This window comes from Alligator mississippiensis, chromosome 4 (assembly GCF_030867095.1).
Source record: "Alligator mississippiensis isolate rAllMis1 chromosome 4, rAllMis1, whole genome shotgun sequence".
NCBI lineage: Eukaryota > Metazoa > Chordata > Crocodylia > Alligatoridae > Alligator > Alligator mississippiensis.
This window is the reverse complement of record NC_081827.1, coordinates 225292017-225313629: the sequence shown is the minus strand read 5'-3', so window position 1 is coordinate 225313629 and position 21613 is coordinate 225292017. Positions and strand designations below refer to the sequence as shown.

The 21613-nt window shown below is 40.9% G+C and overlaps 1 protein-coding gene across 5 annotated transcripts in view; it reads left to right on the top strand.

Moving 5' to 3' along the window:
• Positions 1–21613, top strand: part of GALNT13 (polypeptide N-acetylgalactosaminyltransferase 13) — a 431117-nt gene that overhangs the window by 151714 nt on the left and 257790 nt on the right. The window contains exon 2 of one of the 5 annotated variants that reach the window (XM_059727379.1): positions 1084–1132. The exons of the other annotated variants lie outside the window; for them this stretch is intronic. The gene's annotated coding sequence lies outside the window, so the exon portion shown is untranslated. The remainder of the gene's footprint in view (positions 1–1083; positions 1133–21613) is intronic. 5 annotated transcript variants of the gene reach the window in all.

Here is a 21613-nt window from a genome sequence, read left to right as displayed (position 1 = left end):
GTAGTAGCATCTTGAAATGTACCAGCTGTTTAACACTAATAAAAATGTGGGCAAAGGTGATGGGGCAACACTATATATAATGAAGGGATGGTGTTAGTGAAGATGAATAAACTGATGGCATACACTAGTGGTGGCATACACTGATGGCATACCTTCTGGCCCCATGGGCTAGATGAGTGGCATTGGGTTGACCTGTGGGTTGTATCTTGTGTGGGGTTGATCTTTGGGTGCAATTCTATGAACCAGCCTGACTGCATGCTGGCATTCCCTGGCATGTAGGGCCATATTAACCAGCCTACAGGGCTCCTGGCAGGTTGGGAAATTTGCCATGTTTTCCCTTCTGTCAAATTTCTGGACCTTTGGAGAGCCCTATGGGCCATTAGTTGAGTACTTCTGGCATAGATGAAGCAGAAATGGCTTAGATGAAAATTCACTAAGAAGAAATAATAGAAGAGGCCATACAGGGTTTGTATTAGAAGGGACTTCCTTGTAGATCTCAGGTCGGACTTAGAAACGGATAAGCATTTCTTTAAGTTCTTTAGACAATCTAATATTAGTAGAAATTGCATAATGCAGGAAAATATAATTTCCCTGATAAAGATTAGGTAGCATATGCCACTAGTAATTGTAGGGAAAAGGTTTCTTAGATCTAGTTTTGACAAGTAGTGATCTCAGTGTAAACATTAAGCATACCTCGAGTCATAAATTAAAAGAAAACCAGAAAGAAAGAAGTGAAGTTGTTATATATTGATAACCTTAGGTGTGGCTGTAGTCTTTAATACAAGTGCGGATGTAAGTAAGGAAAATAGTGTACCAACTGTACAGAAATAGGAACATGATAGAAAATACATCACCTTGTTTGGAAGCAAAATCTAGTTGCTTAGTGTCACAAAAAAACGGTACAGGATAATCTCCATCTCAGAATTATGAAAAAGCTGTGACTTGAATAGCAAGAGAAATTGAAGTGAAACATAAAGGATAGGTAAGTAATAGGACAGGAAACCTGAAAATGGGACAAATACATTACATGTTTTTTATGCAAGAAAGAACATATCAAACCTATTTAATGTTCTTTTCTGGCAGGGTCACTAACTTCTCCAAACAAGAACAATGCGGTGGACCTGATCAATATGTAAGCAAAGCCTTTTGATGCCATGCCTCAGGGGAATTTTATTAGGCAAGCTAGTAAGGATGGGGATTAATGCTGTAATTGTGAAGTTGATAAATGGACTATGTTGAAAGGTGAGTTATCCAACTGTAGAATGTTTTCTGGTGGTCTTCCTCAAGCAGGAATCTTAGGGCATATCCTACTTTAACTTTTTCATTATCATGTGTGGTGGAGAAACTGGATGTGTCTTTATGAAACTTGTGGATGCATTAAGCTGAGTAACTGCTGCTATGATCAGTTTATTATGCACAAAGACTTAGATAACATTGTAGAGTAGTATATTAGAAATGGAATTAAAATTAATAATTAGAATTAAGTTTAATAGTACAAAGTGCAAAATCATTCACTTAGGAATTAATATGAAGAACTTTGTCTATAACATGGGGCCTTATAGAGTAGATGAACAGGTTAAGAGCAGTACCTAGATCATCAATCATAGGATGAACTTGAACCACCAGGGTTATGCAATGGTTCAAGTAATTATTATTATTATTAGAAAGGCTAATGCAAGTCTGGTGTGTACTAGGGTATTAGAGACAAGGCTAGAGTAATACTACAGCACACTCATCGGTAAAGCAGAACAAGCAAAAAGGGATGCTACAATAGTTACGGGAATGGAAAACCTATCTCATAAGAGTATATTAAGAGTTTAGCTTGCTGAACTTCACAAAACAAAGGTGGGGGGGTAGGATTCGTTTTTAAAAATCCATTGATATGGTGAATATTAGGGGAGGAGAAAAGCTAAAATTAAATAGCAATAGTGATGTAAGATATAATGGCTCTAAATTGATCGAATTTGATAGAATTAATAGACAGAAATGTTAAGTTTAAACTGTTTTCCCAAGCAGAGTAGTTGGGGTAAAGACCTGAATTACTTCAAATTTGAAACTGACAGATGTATGGAAGGAGTACTGTAATGGGATTTATTTTTGGATCTGTGCTTTGTGGGGATTATCATCTTGGCCGACCCAGTGTTGGGGCTGAGGGGTGACTCTTCTTTGAAGTGTTGAGGTGCTATTTCTCTGTGTGAAGTCCTTGGTAGTCCCATGCTTTGGAACTTCTGCTGGTCAACTGGAGAGTCCAGAAATATTTTTTTTCCCTTCCTTATGAATGTTTTGTAATATTCTGGTGTGGTGGGGGGTTTTTGTAGGTTTGCTTTTTTGTTTTGTTTTTTTCTCACTCTAAAACATTAGACACGGGCCACAGCTAAATATAGGCATTCTGACTCTGATGCTGGTGTTCCTGCTAATCCTTAGAAATCTCTCACATACTTGGGTAGAGGGTCCTACACCTGTCAGGAAGCAATCATTCCCCAGGGTAACCTTGGCAAAGTATTTTTTCTTCTAGCATAAGAGACGGTCTACTTCTTGATGTCATTTTATCAATTCATTATTTCTCTGCCTCTGCAGTGGCAAGGTATTGGCAGTCTCCCATCTCTTTATTTTTACCTGCAGCATATATAGGCTTTTTTTGGCTTGTGGCTGTAGTATGGAAGAAGCTAGAGTGGACTTTTTAGACAGACGACTACCTATACTGCAGGGCCCTGAGAGACCCCTTCCCAGTCCAGTGTTCCTAACTGATCAACACCTGTGTCTTGCACAGATGCAGTGGTTGATACTTGATCTGCTCCATTGCATTAAGATATAAAATAAATTCAGCGCCATTTATAGCTTATAAATATGGGAGACTCCAAAATTTAATTGAAACAAGCATTATTTGCCTATGGTATCACTACAGGAAAGCTTTAATAGGTAGTTCATTAGCTGTACTGATGGGGAAAAGATTTAATAAAATCTGATGACCTGTAATGAAATATGAAGGTTCATTCTGTATGACACAAGCATAAAATATAGTTCCTTACAGCTGGCAGCATCTTTGGAATAATGAATGTTTTGAATCATTGTACAAGAGAAACTCAGGATTTATGGACATGTTTGCCTGAACTTCTACTTCTGTTCCCTCTGATATTGTTTTCATTTATTTCTACATGGAGGATGCATTTGGGCCTCATTTTCTTATGTTACCCTTTCTTGACTAGACCAGTTTTTGGTTAGATTTAGATTGTTGGAAACGTTTTATGACCAGAAACTTTTGACTGCTTAACATAAAACATCATGAAAGGGCTTTTTGTTTTTAGAAGATTTGAGAACTTGGTGCTTTTTGAAAATCAGGGCTCTTTTCTGTAGCTCAATTAGTGTGTCCAGAATTGAGGCACCCAGAGTCCTTATTTGAACACTGTAATAAGGTTTATTTTTGTATGTGAAGTGCTTTTAAGATTAAACTTGCAAGTTAGCATTTTACTGTCTTCAGGGGAGGAGTACGATATGCATTACGTAATAAAACATTGTATTCTTTTTATAGAGCGCAGGTGGGAGATGAGAGCACCACATGAGAAATACAGGAAGTGTGAGGCAGAAACAAACATTAATGTGGCATCTAAATATTAATACTGCTATTAAAATAGTGTCATAAAGTCAGTAGTAATAGTGAATACTTTGAAATGAATTATAAAAATGATGAAATATTTAACATAAGAATATATTAATTTTAATTAAAACGTGTATATTATGCTAAAGGTTGCTGTTTTTTGCTGTGCATGACTGCAAATGAACAGTTGTTAAATGTTTTATAGGAACTAAATTTTAACGTAATGCTTTGAGGTATCATAACAAGATGATGTAAAATGTTTTTGCCAGGTATTACAAACTACAAAATTGTTCATGTGATAGTCTGAAACAACCATTGAAAATGTATCTAAGGTACTCTTTGCTTATAATGCTATAGGAAAGCACATTTACTGTATTTTGTTTATATTGCCTAGGGAATTTGAGACAGAAAGCCATAAAGAGAAACTGTATCTGAACAGTCCTAGAGTTAATCATAGTTGTAGTTTAATATGAGGGAATTGGCTTAGGGATCTAGGGCTGAAGGCCCCTATGCTGTGACCATATATGTGACTAAATAAATAGATACTAAACTGTTGGTGGTTCTGGTTGGTGATAGAGAGAAAATACTTATTCTGGCCAATAATTATGCATATTCTTACTATTATATTTGTCATCCTTTTCCAAGTCCTATTAATCCTTTCACTTTATTAGTGAGTCACAGCAAAGTGTTCCCCAGGTGAACTGTGCTCTCATATGCATTCAGAAGTTGTCACTAGCTTCTTTTTTATTTTTACTGGATGAGCCCTTCAGTTACTTCCTACCACCATGATACCAAGTCAGAACAGCAATATCCCACTTAGTATATTTTAGTGTTTATTATTTTTCCTCAACAATGTTTTTCCGTTATTCATAGGATCCTTTTCAGTCTTAACTGACTGAGAACTTTGGCTGCATATGCACATTCAGATGACCTGGCAGAATTTGCCTGGGTTTGTTCCTGGTCGAAAAACTTACCTGGAGACACCTGAACAGACATTCCAAAGATTAAACCCTTCAAGAGCAGAGAGATTGCAATGCTGACACTGTGTAGCCACCCCTTCCCCCCACCGCCCCACCACACACATGTACACACATCTTAGCTTGCTCTTCTGGTTCCCTTAGTCTGTCTGGATACAAATGGAAACAGTGTACTGGGCACCTGGATTGGCTGACCCAGACTGCTGAGTCAGCCCACATCTCTCTGAAGTACCTTATGGGATTGTGAAGGGAACATGGCTGGAGTAGTAGAGTCCAGCCAGAGTCCAGCACTGTTTGTCAGGGGGAAGGGAGAGGAACAAAGCACCCTGGGATGCTGGAGGGCTGTGATACAGATTTTCTCAGCTGGGTAGGTTGTGCAGACATTTGCTCTCAGGAGAATCTCTCATGGGAGTGATTTAACCTTCATTGTTCCCAGGTTATTTTTCTTCTCAAACAGTCATTTTTGCGTTGTGAGAAAAATCCTAAACATCTGTATACTCATGGTTTTCTCCTGGGAGATGAGCAACTGTCCCAGGAGAAACTGATTGTCTGTTCATGGCTCTTGTTATACATTCACTTGCAACAGTTGCAAATCATTTGAACCTTGTGATGTACTAAAGTTAGTACGTGATAGGGTGGTGTGAGTTTAGTTGCAAATCATTGGAATGTAGTTACTTATTAGCATGTGTTCTGAGATAACCCTCACTTGAAAAGAAACAACTTTTCAATGCCATGAGGGCACTTAACAATGTGCTAAATTGTTTGAACATGCACTGGCTTGCATTTAATTGTACATTGTAAGGGTTAAGTTGAACATGTGACACCATCCTGATTTAGAACATTTTGTTTTTCACTATCTCCCTTCCCTCTTCAAAATCCCTATGTGGTGCCATTAGGCAGTTCTTGGTGCCAGCAAAACTCATGATGAAACTTTAGTTCTCTGGCTTAAATACCTGTCCATTTTGCAAAAGTATTGTTTATCACAGTTAATTCTTGCTTTGCCTTGCCTTAGAGAGAGCCAAATACCAGACTACTACTTTATTGCCTGCTAGTTGTTCTCCTGGGATCATAAATTGATAGATATGCATCTTAAACTCTAAAATAATTGATGAGGGTCACCTTCAATCTCAAAGTGGTGCCACTATGATAGGATGCTAAAGAAATAATCTTCAGTAAACCTTCCTTATAATGGACATGATGCACAGACATCTGACATCAAGAAAGTACTAACATAAGTTCAATAAAGGGTTGAACATGACACAAACAACTATTATGAAGGGGCAGATATTTAGGGCACTAGCAGAAGCATGGATCCAAGCACAGCTCACTGTTACCTACCTGCCATCTGTCTGGAGTCTGGGGTATTCCTGAGCCAACTTGTCATAACAGCTTAATGGTACAGTCTCATTTACAAATTCAGGTTTGGCAAAATGGAGCACAGTACCAGCCTTGATGCTGGTATTGATGTTATCAACAATACATATCCAGAATAAAGGCTGATTACATGAGAAACCTAGACCAAGATCATATTCCATCTGTTAGGCACCTCAACAGGCTTAGGCCATGTTTAGTTTCTACTGGGAGAATTGGCATTCTCCCGGTGGAAACCAAAAGCATGCATATGTTCAAGCTTTTTTTCCTGGAGCAAAAATAGTTGCTGTGGGAGAAAAATAGCTTGACAATGCCCAGGGAGAAAAGCTTCCTGGAAGACTCTTCCCTGGGAGACTGAACATCTGTATGCTTTGCCTCAGTTTACCTTATCCTGGAGACCAGGAGGAGTAGAGTAGGGGGAAGGACTCCCATGTTTTCTAGAGAATGAATCATCTTGGCCTAGAGAAGGTGTCAGGGGCAGTTGCTGCCACTTGTCCTGTGGGCTCCCCAGGAGGGGAGTAAAGAAGCAGCTGCCAGCTCTCACTCCAGAACATGTATATATATGTGTGTGTGTGTGTGTGTGTGTGTGTGTGTGTGTGTGTGTGTGTGTGTAATATTTTTAAAAGAGAGTATCAGATTGGTATAAAACATCTGACTGTCCTCATATACTTATTTTATTTATAATATCTGTATATTGGTATATATATGCATTCTGCAATTCTGTATATTTTCATAGATTCATAGATTGTAGAGTCAGAAGGGACCACAATGGATCATTGTGTCCAACCCCCTGCCCCCGCAGGAAAGAGGACCAAGGTCAGATGACCCCAGCCAGGTGACTAGCCTCTTCCTGAAGACCTCCAAGCTAGGTGATAGCACCACCTCTCCTGGAAGCCCATTCCAGATCCTGGCCACCCTTACTGTGAAAAATTTCTTCCTAATATCTAACTTAAATCCACTCTCAACTAGTTTACACCCATTATTCCTAGTCACTCCCTGGGGTGCCCTAGTAAACAGCGCATCCCCTATTCCCCATTGACTTCCCCTAATAAATGTATAGGCAGCCACAAGATCTCCCCTCAGCCGTCTCTTGTGAAGGCTGAAGAGATTCAGCTCTCTCAACCTCCCCCCGTAGGGGCTATCATGAAGGCCACTAATCATGCGAGTGGCCCTCCTCTGGACCCTCTCTAGATTCTCCGTGTCCCTCTTGAAGTGTGGCGCCCAAAACTGGACACAGTACTCCAACTGCGGCCTGACCAGTGCCGCATAGAGGGGGAGCATCACCTCCTTTGATCTATTAGTCATGCACCTGCTAATGCACGACAAGGTGCGACTGGCCTTGTTGATGGCCTCGTTACACTGCCGGCTCATGTTCATCTTGAAGTCAGTTATGACTCCAAAATCCCTCTCTGCCTCCGAGCTGCTGAGAAGGACACTCCCCAACATATATGTATTTTTCAATGCATTTTTATGCAACTTTGGGCCCAACCCAGTTTGTTCAAATTCTGTGCTAAAACTATTGTCTTCAGTGGGAATGAGTTAGTCTATCACATATAGCAGAAAGAGAATTTGCCTTTTGAACATAGGTGACTGTAGTTTGTAATTTCAAATGCTAGCAAAGTCAAGCAACTTGGCTGGTAAGCTACTGCCTTTTAGTTGAAAGAAATTAAAGTTTGAAGATCCAGCAAAATGCATTATAAAGTGTAATGTGATAGTCGTCATCTTTGATAGGCATGGCATTTGGCTTGGAGGGGAATATAAAAAATTAAGATTTTCTGTTATTAGATTAAATATATAATGAATCTAATTCTTAGAACCATTTAAGGAACCAAATGCCATCTGGATCTTAGAGAGACCAGCTAATTAATTATAATCTGCATGATTATGCATCTAGCTGCATAGATGAATTATTTATGCATTTTAAGGTTGTTTTTGGAGTGACAGAAAATTATCTTAAAGTTAACCTAAAATGGTAAATTTATCGTCTGGCATGGAAAGATTTTTGGCTGGCTAGCCATCCCTTCCTGGCCCTTCTCGTCAGGAATGAAAGGGAAATGTGTGGGTTTGAGTACAACATGCTCTAAAGATCACTGGTAAGTGAAATTATTCCTAGAACATGGTTCTAATTCAATCTCAAATGCTTTTGTGTTTTTCTAAATTATATCAGCTGGTTTATGATTTAAAGTTGAGACCCACTTCTCATTCTACTGCTCTATTCTTCTACTGCTTCAGGAAGGAGCTTTTCCTTTTACAAGAATATGGGAAGGAAATGAACACTAGTAACATTTTTATTCCTATCAGGTAATTCAAAGTGTTAGCTGTAAGTAAAATATGAAGAACTGTGAGATTATAGTAACTAGAAGTATGTATAGTTAAATCCTAGATCTCTTTTAACTTGCAGATACATTTAATTATTTGTAACAAATGGGCATTTTCTGCAGTTTGTTAGAACTAATCCTTTAATTATAACTGAAAAAAGACTGTTATTCACTGGTGATCTAATCAATGACCTTCGCAGTGCTCTCAATAAAATATAAAAAGCTACTTACAAATGATGCTGTCCACATAACATTGATAATTTAAATATCATATAAAAATGTTTACTTTGCAACATAAGAATTTCTCACCATGATCAGTGTGGCTGGAAGGGACTTCATGAGATCTAGTCCAGCTATTCAAGGCAGGATCATCCCTGACTTAAGCTATCTCAGCCAAGTGTCTGTTCAACCTGCTCTTGAAAATTAGGTAGGGATTGTACAACTTCTCTAAGCAGTCCATTCCAATGCTTGATTACCCTCATGATCCAAAAGTTCCTCCTAGTCTACAACCTTAATTTTTTCTGCTGGAGCTTAAGGCCATTGTTCCTAGTTCTGTCCCATATGGCCAGAGGAAAAAACACTATCTCCACCCTCTCTGTAACTGGCCTTCAAGTGTTTGAATCTGTCTAATCCCTGTCAGTCTTATCTCAAGACTTAACCTTATTCCTTTCAGCCTTTCCTCAAGTCATGTTTCCCAGGCCTTTAATCATTTTTGTTGCTCTTTGTTGGCCTCTTCCCAATCTGGCCCCATCCTTCTTGAAGTGTGGGGCTGGACACAGTATTCTGGGTGAGACTTCACTAGCACTGAGTAGAGTGAAGGATCACTTCCCTTGATTTGTCAGTGACACTCCTGTTAATACAGCCTAGTATGTTGTTGGCTTTTTTTGCAACAAGAGCACACTGTTGGTTCATTATGTCTATGGTCCACTATAGCCCAGAGGTCCTCTTTGCAGTACTGCAGCCTGGACACTCATTCTCTAGTCTGTATTTGTGCATTCAGCTATACCATCCCAAGTGCAGGATGTCCTTGTTGAATCTTATCTTATTGATTGTGGATCTTTTTGCCAGTCTCTCTAAGTCTTCCTGTCCTCTGGAGTGTCTGCAAGTTCACCTAATAGGTGGCATCTACAAATTTGCTAAGCATGTATTTGATCCCATTACCCAGATCATTAATTTGGAGAGGCCCCTGGAAAGCTCCAATCAATACCTCCTCCCAACTAGACATTGAGCCATTGCAACTACATATTGAGCACGCTTATCAGCCAGTTATGTATTCATATTACAGTACTTTCATCTACTCTTTATTTCCTTAGCTTGATAATGAGAATGTCATAGGAGACAGTGTCAAAATACTTGCTAAAGTCAAGGTATATCACATCCACTATTTTGCCTCCACCCACACAGCCAGTTACCTTATCACAGAAGAAAATCAGGTTAGTCGGGCATGACTTGCTGTTGGTGAATCCATGCCTGATCATCTTGTTCTCCTGTAGGTCTTTCACAATAAATTCCTTGAGGACCTGCTACATGATCTTTTTAGGTACCTTGGTTGGGATGATTTAGTTGGGGATGGTCCTGCTTTGAGCAGGGGGTTGGGACTAGATAACCGCTGATGTCCCTCTGTAATTTTCTATGATTCTATCAAGGTCGGACTAATGGGTTTGTAGTTCCCCAGATCCTCATCCTTTCCTTAAAGGTGCGTATATTCTCTAGTCATATGGGACCTCACTTGACCTCCATGAGGTCTCAAAGAGGATAGCTAATGGCTTTGAAATTTCTGCAGCCAGTTCCTTCAGTCCCTAGGGTGCATCCCATCTGGCCTTGACAACTTGAAAACCATTTAGCTTCTCTAGGTTATTTGTCTCCTGTCATTGCTGCCAACTGCATGCATCATCTGGTAGCTGCCCCTATTTATGAAGATAAGTAGAAGATGAAGTAGATGAAGATGAAGTAGAAAAGTCATGAAATACTTCAGGTTTCTCTGCTTCATCCATAACTAGATTTCCTTCTTCATTCCATAAGAGACCTACGGTTTCTTTGGTCTTGTAGAATCCTTTTTATTGCCTTTGTCCCTTGTCAGTTGTATCTCAAATCATGCTTTGTCCTTCCCAGTTTTTTCTTTGTACACCTATGTAATACTCTTATACTCTTCCCTAGTACTATGACCAGTTTTCTCCTTGTAGAATTCTGTTTTGAATTTCAACTTACTGAAGAGATTGCTGTCTAGCCAGGCTGGTCTTCCATTGTGCTTCGCATTCTTCCATTACATTAGGATAGCTTCCTCCTTCACTCTTAAGAGGACCTCCTTCAAGTATAGCCAACTGTCTTGGACTCCTTTTCCTGTCAGACTTGCTTCCCTGGGGATCCTGCCCACCAGTTCCCTGAGTTTGTTGAAGTCTGCTTTTCTCAAGTCCAGTGTCCTTATTGTGCTGCTCTCCTTTTCTGCTGCTCTCCTTTCTTACCCTTAGGATCTTGGACTCTATCATTTCGTGTTCACTGTCACCCAAGTTACCATCCACCTTCACATTCACAACCAATTTCCCCTCTGTTTGTAAGTAGTAAGTTAAGAGCTCTACCCCCCCCCCCCACTGGTCTCAGTACCATGTGTATCAAAAAGTTATCCCCAACACATTCCAATAATTTTTATGTTACTGTTAAATCTGTGAGAGCATGGGAAGATCCCAGAAAAACTTCTTCAAGGTAAGGGTGGTCAAAATTTGGAACGGGCTTCCAAGGGAGGTGGTGCTCTCCCCTGCCTTGTGGGTCTTTAAGAGAAGGCTGGATAGGCATCTGGCTGGGGTCATCTGACCCCAGCACTTTTTCCTGCCTAGGCAGGGGGTTGGACTCGATGACCGGTTAAGGTCCCTTCTGACCCTAGCATATATGAATTTGAAAAAAATATTCACAATTTTTTTTTTTTGTTAAACTGCATGAAAAAAAATGTAGCTTTTGCCTCCTTACCAACTTTTTATTTTTTAGAAAAAGTTTTTGTGGTGCCTTTAAAAATATAGAAGAGAATGCTACTTCTAACAAAAATTTAGATGAAAATTTTCAGGTTTTCCTATCAAAATCCTATGCAAGTGCAATCAAAATTTAATTCAGCTCTGATTTCCACTGCATCTCCATCTCTATGCTTATGTTGATATATCTTTATTCAGCAGGTTGCTCATATTGTGCATCATAAATTTGATGATGGAGAGATCCTTTTTCTTGACTTGCAGATGGTATGACTGCTGCATGATTCTAATTTACAGTTCATAAAGTAACTTTTTCTAGTTTAATGTATAGCTTGGATTATTTAAAGTGATTAGCATACTGAAACGAGCAAATGATGGGAAGTCAGGATGTGATAAAGTCAACCTCCACCCCTCTCTGCTCTTTGCTTGTGTGGTTTTAGATATGCTGCTCCCCATAGACCTTCCCCACACTGCCCGCTTTGCAAGGGCTTGGTCTTCTGGGCCATGAACCTTCAGGGCTTTGCGTTTTTTCTGCTTTGCCTTACCTGTAAAGTGGCTTCATATACAGTAGCCCTGTAAACGTTTATTACAATGGCTAGGTGTCGATGGTAGGTGTTGTAAAACTTTGGGGACCTCTTCGTCGGTGCCTTGCCCCACAGTGATGTCAGGGTGAAACCCTATTCCGGTGGCACCTAGATGGTCTGGGCGCTGCCCCTTTTTCTCTCCTGCCATGTCGTTAGAGTTATCTGTTGGGGAGGCAGTTCTCTGTTGGGAACTCGGAGGGATCTCGACCCTGGGGGTGTCTTCGTGGGTCTCCAAAAGTCCCCGTTACCCTACCCTTACCACGCCTTCGGCCTGTGTTGATCGTGCTCCCCATAGACGTTCCCCACACTTCCCGCCTTGCGAGGGCTGGGTCTTCTGGGCCATGAACCTTCAGGGCTTCACCCCTGGTATTCAGGCTGGTTTTCCCCTCTTCAAAAAAATAAACTTGCCCCTACTGGGGTCATCTATAACTCAACTGAAAATGCCGGTGCCTGCCGGTGGAGCTCCTGAGACTGTCTGTCTGTCTCTTCTCATGGAGCTCCTTTCTACCTCTCCCCCAGGGAGGCTTGTTCTTCCTCTCCCATCTAACTGGTGGGGGTACTGGGGGTGCCCTTGTGCCTCGCCCCTACCAGTTCTTCTGGCATCCCCGCCCTGGAGCCAGGCTAACCTGAGGTCCTGTTGTCTTGGTCCCTCTTGCCAGCGTCACTCCTCTCCCCCTGTAGGGGGCTCGTGGTTCCCCGTGCTCTGCTCCCTCTGGAGCTGTCCAAGGATGGTTGAGGACTTGTGGGTCTCCCCTCAGCCATGGTTCTGGAGTTCCTAGTTGGAGCCCTGCTGCTCCCCAGCAGTGTCCCGCCTGATTGCTGCCTCTCTATGGAGCTCCTGGGCTCGTGCTGACCCCTAAGCCTGCCTCGCTGGTCGGGGTCTCCCAATAGATGGCTGACCCCTTCTCTGGGGAGGTGGGGCTAGAGCTGGAGCTTCCCAGCTTCCGGGTCGGTGTCTCCCAGCTGGTGTTCCACCCCTCTCTCCCCGGCTCCCTGCCAGCTGTTTCCCCAGCCTTTTGAGTAGTCCGTGTTGCTCAGAAGTCACGCCCCCAGCTGTCTGTGATATGCAGGCTCAGGCAGCTGCAAAACTGCCAAGCCTGCACCTGTGCCTGTGTCCATGTTCTGGTCTTCTCCCCACTGCTACCCATCTCTGCTCCTGCAGTGAGTGCCGTGGCGCTCTAATTAGGGGTGCGGGCTACGCTGGGGGGACTCCTGTCTCCCCTCTCACACTAGGTCAGGAGATGTATATCACCATAGCTTGTTGCAGTCAATGGATCAACTGCCAATTTAGACCTGCTAAGAATCTTTGCCTTAATGCCTGTTCAGCACTTTGAATATGTAAAATGTAATATAAATGCCAAGTATCATGAATGTTTTCATTTAGTGATTTCATTTTACTATGGTAATATAAAGATTAGCTTCCTAATAGACTGTAAATAAAATGATTGACATAGATTATGCAGTTTACTATCTTTATCCTACTGTGTTTATGGTTGGGGGGAAATGAGGATAGTTCACATGTTGCAGCCCAATTTGGCTTGATGGTGTTTTAGAATACTGATGAGTCACCCTTGCAGAGTTAAATAAGTAGTTCTGTCTGTAGATATACAACAGATTCACAGCTGGGGACTTCATGCCCTGCCACTCCAAGATCAAAAGTGTTTTTTCCCCCTTAGTTTTCATTAAAGTCCATAAATCTTTCCATAATAGTGGATTTAATATTTTACCAGTTGTCTCAAATTTTGCAAGACAAACTGGAGAATTGAGTTAATTTAACCCACCTATTCTTAAGGTACTCTGTACCCAGGAACCTGCAAGACCCACTAACATAAAGAAAAACTCAATACAGATCTATTTTTTTCTGTGTCCAGGAGTAGTAATTGCCTTTCTTTGTAGCTGTCTTCACTTATGTAAATCCTTGTGTCTCTCTCTCTCTCTTTTTTTTTTTTGCAAAGATAATATACCTGCCTGTAGAAATTGGGGTTGACCTTAGAAACTTTGCATACAGTATTAATAATTTAATTTACTTCAGTGAATCTGGATATACCCTTATCTAATTATCATAAGGAAATAAATGCATGAGAGTCCTGGAAAATAAAAGGAGTATCTTTATTTTACATATTTTAATAAATTATTATGGAAAGTACAAAGGCAAGCAATTAATTCCCAAGAGAATTAAAAAAACAAACAAACAACCTTTAACTCTGGCTTGTAAATTACAGTTGCCTGTTTATCGTGGAACTCTTAGAAAAAAATGTTTGAGATGCCTTATGAATTTGACTTTCATTCTTGCTTTTTAACTTGCTGTGAAAATTGAGTAAACAGAAGTTGTCACAAAGAATCCAAATTTATTCTTTTTTTACTCCAGCATTAAAATTTCCCAAAGGCTTATTGAAGAAAAGGCTTTGAGATGCCCTTAGATTTTCTGGAGACAGTTGCTAACCTTTATATGTGGAGTTCACAAAATAAATTCAAAAGCTGAATCTCTAAAAATAGGATTTGACCTCTGCAGATCTTGGAATGCTATCAGAGAAGTCAAATGTGGCTTTCAAAATTTTCTAATTCGTATCAATAATTGAAGTCAGAGTAGAATGTGAATTACCAGAAAGAATATAAATACAAAAGGAGGAAAATTGGATTTCCAAAACGTTATTTAGAAAGAAATGCAAGAGAAAAAAATGAGAACATCAGGAAATATGATGTATAAAGAAATAAATGACAATTCTTAGAAGGTAATTAAAGGCTTTTACTTGTCCTCTTGTGAGAAACATTAAAGCTACTTTATGGTAGACACCTAATTGAATTCCATTTAAATCAGTGTAATTCTTGATAAGCAAATATATTGTATACATCATATTTTCTGTTCTTTCTCTAAAAAAAAAAAAAAATACCCATTGTGATTGGGAGGCTTGAGTTTAAATCCGTCAGTCTGTCTGTCACAATATATATAGTATTTTATACAGATTTGACTGGTAGTGTGGAAGGAAAACATATCAGTCTACAAAATCAAAATACTGGGAGCATGTTTTAGATAGTGATGTATATGTTGAGTTAATAGTGGCAGTCAGTTTGAAAGTGGTGGAGGAAAATTGTTTTGCTTCTGGTGGGAAACAATACATTACAATGATTTATGAAAATTAAAGCTAAAATACCAATAGGTCTATGTGGCAGAACACCTATGGTATCTTTAAGAGCTGGGATAAGCAGCTGGCAGGTGTGGACCTGGCTCTGATGAGCGGCTATTTTAATATTCAGGCCTCCAGGGCTGGAGGCAGCAGTTTGCTGCCTGATGTTCCTTTCATAGCATCTCTTGGTGGAGCTGCTACTTCTGCAATATCTCGGAGGTGAGGGAAAGGCTATGGGGAAGGAGGAGGCCTCTTGGTCCTGGGCATGACTTGAAACTGCACCCTGCCAGGGAAGGGTGGCCTGGTGGACTCCTAGTGGCATGGGAGCCCCCAGGAAATGCCATGCCAGTTACCTCCCCAGCAAAAGGTGAGGAGGGGCGCCTTAACCCCAGCCACCAACTTTGGGTGGGTTATTTAACACTGGAGGCAGTAGAGGGCCAGACACACCCAGGTTTGGCACCTGAGCCTGGTTGGAGCAAGACCCTGGAGAGTGGGTAGTGAGGCTAAGCAAGGCTGTGGCCACCTGACCCCATGTGGGGTGCAAGACCCCAGTGTGTGAGAATTGTGAGCCAGGCATGCCCAGGGTGGCACCTGAGCCTGTTGGGACATAAGGCCCAGAGAGTGGGTGGTGGGGCCAGGCATGCCCAAAGGGGTACCTGAACCACAGTGGGGTGTAGGACCACGGCGGGTGAGGTTCAGGTAAGCCTTTAGGTCGGCTGAAGCCAAAGGTGGGTCGGAGGCCAAGCAGAGGCCCTGAGAGTGAGGGGCAGGAGTAGGAGCCTGAGGAAGGGGCATTATGTTCTGGTGTGGGGCCAGGGCTAAAGTAGGCTCACGGATGAGCAATTGCTCAGTCAACGCACAGTGGGGTAGTGGGAGATGCCCAAGGGACTGAGCTGGGGCTGACTGAAAAGCGGAGAGCTAAGCCCAAGAATCTTGCAGAGTAGGGTGGGATGAGTGTGGCCCAAGGGGATGGTATGCAAGAGACCGGGTGAGAGCTGGTGGAGTGCAAGAGGCCCTGGTGAGAAAGGGGTGGTATGAATGTGGCCTGTAACATGGCAGTGAGAGAGACACAGCTGTGTCTAGTTGGGTTCAGCCTTGAGCTGGCGATTGAACAACAGGTCATCTGTGAGGCTTGGTTTGCAGTACAGGGGTGGTTGGAGCTGCATACATAGGCCCAGGAGAACAGGGCATTCAAAGAGCAGCCTCTCACCTAATTAAGATCATAATTATTTAACAAGAAGGCAGTTGGCGCACCCAGAGGCAGGTGGGAGACCAGCACTGTGGCTGGTTGGGGAGTTCCCGCTATGCCACAGCCTAATACATCTATATTCTTCTGTGTGTGTGTCTTGCATGGTCAGTCACAGCTAGTGTATCATTTTGTTAAATGGTCAAGTTAAATAATAAAAGAGATTTTTAAAATTTAGGTTTCTAAATACCACAAAACAGGTTTCAAAATAATGAGTTTAATGATGGTGATGCAGTGCCTCTTTTAGTGAAGGCAGCAACCATGGTGTTAACTGAATATTTATATCTAGGAACCTACTGAAATCATGGCAGAAATGGGCTCTGCGGCAGCTCCTTTAATTTTGCAGGTTCCTTAGTGCTCCCTGCCCCCCCCAGTTGATTGGCAGACGGGCCCCGTCGCTTCCTCCTGATCGGCAGGGAGGTGAGAACTGTGGTTTTAAATATGGTGCCATTTTTGCTTCCTGGCCACTTGGCAACAAGCAGCAGGGCCACTGGGGACCCTCAGACCAATCACCATGGGGGGGTGGGGGTGTGAGGGAACCTGGAAGATTAAAGGAGCTGCCATGCAGCCTACTTCTGCTGTGATATCAGTAGGTTCCTACTTATATCCTTAGGTGCTATGGTTATATATTACTGAAAGTAACAGTTGGCTGGAACACAAATGTTATTTCTTACTTTTCTTAACAAGTATCACTGTATCTTCCCTCTGCTTTATATTCATTGTTTATATGCATGTTTGATTGTCAGTATGCATTCAAGAAACTTCAGTTATGGAACGGTTTGTAACTTTCTTCCCTTGTCCAGAACAAGAAATGGTAGCTGGTTACAGATATTTTAATCAGGAAAGCACCTCTCACAGGAGAAATCTTACATATGCCGACCAGTGTATAATTGTGGATTAATTGGCAACCTACTTAAGAGCAAGTTAACCTCCTTTTATAAGTACCAGGCAGAATTTAAAGTGTTTGTTTGACTTGTAGGGCCTAAATTGACAGTGACTTACACAGGTAAAAGATTAATAATTTAAAATACATTTTTAGTCCTGACTTATGGTTGGTTGTGTTGGGTGCATGATTTATGGTTGAAATAGTTTTAAAAAAAGGTGGGGTGATCATTTTCATATTTAAGGATTGTTAGAAAGTGCTTGGAACAAGGATACACACACTCCATTCTTAAGGCCTATCCACAGGAATCAGACAAGATATACTTGGTTTCTCACTCCACAATCAATTGTGTTTAAAAGAAAAGTCAATGTGGGCACGATTATCTAGGATGTCATGACCTACAAATATTCTTTAGGTACTTCTAGCGCTTCTATTAAATATGCATGGCTTAGTCAACCATGCATTTCTTAAAAACCTATTTATCCTTCATTTACCCAATGTGCTGGCAATTTCACTTATGCTTTCTTGGTTTGCTTAGTGTTTGTATGTTCTTGCCAGCAGTCAGATTTTCTCATTGCAGGCAGTTATAATCATCAGAGAGGTCAACAGAAGATATTTTTTCAATATCTTTTTCTTCCCCTTGCTCCTTAAGTAGATTAGGCTCACTTGATAGCTGAAGTACTCTAGGTTTTTATAAGTCTTTGGTGAAAATAATTGCTAATACTAAAATGCATAACGATTCATATTATGCACATAAAATAAAAAAGCAATTTCATACTTGAACAAGGTATTCATTTGGTTATACTCCAGTTTTCACATCCAGGTTATATCAAATTTACTGGATAGATCTGCCTCAGATTTACGTATGCATACATAATATTGAATGTATGTATCGTGTAATTATTGAGCAAAGATTTCCTGATTTAGGCATTTGCGCTTCAACTCATTTATTCAAGTTAATCGTTAGTGTAGTAGTAGCTACCGTGTCTTTTTCCATGTAGGTACTTTATAGAGGATGTTTTGATGGGGGCTGGAATGATTACATGAACAGGAAGTTGTCAGCCATCTTTGAGTTAGCAGTTACAGTAAAGCTGTTTTGAGAGCAAGAAGTCTCCCTGCCTTTTCCTGAGCTATGAGATTAGCACATAGTCTCAGAAGTGGCTAAATCTTGCCACCATCAGGAACATTAAGATCAGTAAGAAATCATGTGATTCCTAAATGACAGACCAAGCTCCAGCAGCAGCTGAGTCCAGGTCAGGGCAGAGGCTAGCTACAGAGACAATGCAGGCAGTTAAAGTTACACTATCAACTCAGCGTGATTTCCAGTCCCCTGGAACGTGGCATAGACAGATCAGACATTTTAACTGCTTCAGGGAAGTGTCAGATCTGAATAAAAAGTCTGAACCTTACCAAGTAAGTACTCTCATCTACTCAGTGGGGGATCAGGCTAATGAAATTCTGATGCCACTGCCTCTTACAAATGCAGAGAAAAAGCAATATACTGGTGTGGTAGAGGCACTAACTGAACATTTTTTGGGCAAAAGAAATATGATTTATGAATGAGCTAGATTCAACCTCTGTAAAGAGGAGCCTTCAGAACCTGTGGACAGCTTCATGACATCTTTGCATACCTTAGCTGCTGCTGCTTTTTTCATACGGCTAACTTAGAACAACAATTATAAGTCCAGTTTAAGGTTGGTTAGTCTAATGCTCTTGAGGAAAAGAAATGTATCTTTCCAGTGTCGTCATCAAATTTGTATAGGGGGCAGAGTGTTGTTATGTGATCCGTAGTTTGATCAGGGTTTCCACAGTCACATTCTGCAGAACTCCTAATATACCATCTGTGCATCAAATGACCACAGTGGCCATGCCCAGTTTGGATCCAAGTTAGAAACTTCCATGTTTTTTACAGAAGGTCAAAACCAGGAGGCTTTATTGTTAGGTTGGAAATTAGATGTTTAATCTGTTTATTCTGAATGGTTGTTTTATTCCACACCTTCCTCCAAGCTGTTGCACTTTTGTGTCCTACAAGGGCTTGTTATTACAACTTGTACATTAGCTGGATAAAAAGTGCACTTTTGCTATCTGTCAGCTCATGCTTGTGGGACATTGGACCACACCACAAGGAATCCAACCAGATCCAGCAAAAGTTGCAGCTATTAATGGGTTACCAGAACCCAAGGAAGCCCCAGAATTGCACAGATTTTTAGGAATGGTCACATACGTGAGCTGCTTTGTGCCAAACCTGGCAACAAGAACAAAACCCTTTAAGAGACCTTTTAACTAACAAGTACATATGGCTCTGGAGTCCACTACAGCAATCTACCTTCAGTGAGATTGAATCAATACTCAGCTCATCCCTGATATTAGCCCAATATCATACAAGTATTGCAGCAGATGGTTCATCCTATGGACTTGGAGTGTTACAATGTCAAGAAGTTGGCCATTGGGCCCCTGTCAAGAGCCCTTGCTCCACCTGAAACTTGGTATGCACAAAGAGAAAAAGAAGCCCTAGCAATGACATGGACATGTGAGTGACTCAGAACTTTTGTTGTTGGCCTGACTTTTACTTTACATATGGATCCTGAATCACTCATGCCCCTTTTAGGAGACACACCTCTCAATGAACTTGCACTGAAAATCCAGAGATTTCATCTCAGGTTGCTGAAATTCAATACAATATTGTGTACATTCCTGGAAAAAGAGTTACAAGACAGCTGATACACTTTCTAGGGCACCATTACAGATACCATGGTCTACAGAAGAACTGTGCCAAGAGTGCGATGTCACTGTTTATGTGGACCTTATTGGAGAAGAGATACCCATATCTGTTTCATTACAGATGAAGATCCAGGAAACTCAAGAAGCTGACCCTTTCTGTCAAAAGATAAAGAATTACTGCTTAGAAGGATGGCTTCAAGTAAGATTGAAAGACTGTGAGCTGGTGAGGTATAAACAAGAGAAACTCAGTTTCTATGTTGTCAAGGATTTAGTCATGTTCCACAACAGACTACTAATATCTTCCACTCTGCACCAAGAGATCCTAGAGAAGATTCATGAAGCTCATCAGGGTATGACAAGATATCAAGCCAGGGCTCATCAGACAGTTTGGTGGCCTTCTGTCGGTGACGATATACAGAACTGGGTGGCTAGTTATGAGTTTTGTGCTCAACACCAACCAGTCTGTGTAGAGCCATGTCTTATGACTGAATTACCAGATTGGCCATGGCAGATGCTGGGAGTTGCCAACTCTCTACAAGTCTACCAACTACAATTGTTGACTTGGTTCCAAAACTTGATGCACGGACATTTTGTGAAAAAGATAAACTGATAAAGGACCATCAGAGATGATTATAACACTAGGCATGCCTCAAGAAATGTACCTGCTCGTTTCCCACAGCAGGAAGTTTGGATTCCAGATGCAGGAATACAAGGCACTGTTCAGGCTGTGGACACCCCTTGTTCATATTGGGTAAAAACTGGGTCATATTGGGTGGAGACACCTAGAGGTCTTTTCCATAAAAATTTGAGAGCATCTCTGTCATATTCCACCTCTTGACTTCTCTAGGTTAGGACATATATCAGTTCCGCCAAATAGACTAGAATTGTGAATCTATCTGCTTTAAATTTAAAGGATTATTAATGTTTCTGTTTTTATTATTCTCTTTTTTTTAGGGAAGTGAGTGGTAAAGATTCACAAGAGAGTGATGTGTGTGTATAACTTCTCCTCTCAAGATGATTTTGCAGTTCTGTGGAAAACCTTCAAATTTCTCCTGAGAAAGGGGATGTAGTAGTAAGTCCCTTCCTGAGGGCTGATATGATTACATGAATAGGAAGTTGTCAACCATCTTTGTGTATGTGTTAGCAGCTGTAATAAAGCCCTTTTGAGAGCAAAAAGTCTCTCTGCCTTGTCTTGAGCTCTGGGATGGCACAGTTTTTATGCTATTGCAACTCAGACCATCTCAAGGGAGAAAGACTGGAGTACTGGGGAAAGGACAAAGTGAAAGGGCACATAAAAAGGTTGGAGAGAATTTCTAGTGGCTTAATGGTAAGGTGACAATCAACTATGCATAACACAAGTGTACGAGTAATTTAGATAATCTTGCTGTCCATGTTTGTGAAGCTCAAGTATGTGTAGAGGGTTATACTTGGGCTCTGGGGATAGGTTGATGATACACTGGCTGTACTATTGTACAACAATCTGGTAAATATCACATCAAAAATTGCAGCAACAATCCACCTGTTGTTATTCTACAGTTATTTTTTGATAAAGCACATCAGCATAAAACTTTTAAATGAAATGTTATTATATTTAGTGTTTGGCCCAGAAATCTAAACAGATTCTTGAAGAAAACATTTCCCGATGCTGTGTTCACTAGATTATCCAAGATTAAATTATATTCCTGGGTTACACATTCCTGCTAGAAAAATATAATTATAATTATTTCTGTTATGGTAACAATACAACAAATCAAAACTATATTTAATCTTCACTTAACATAAAAACATTTTAAGTAAATCATCATTTATGCACTTAAAAAAAAAAAAATTAAGCCA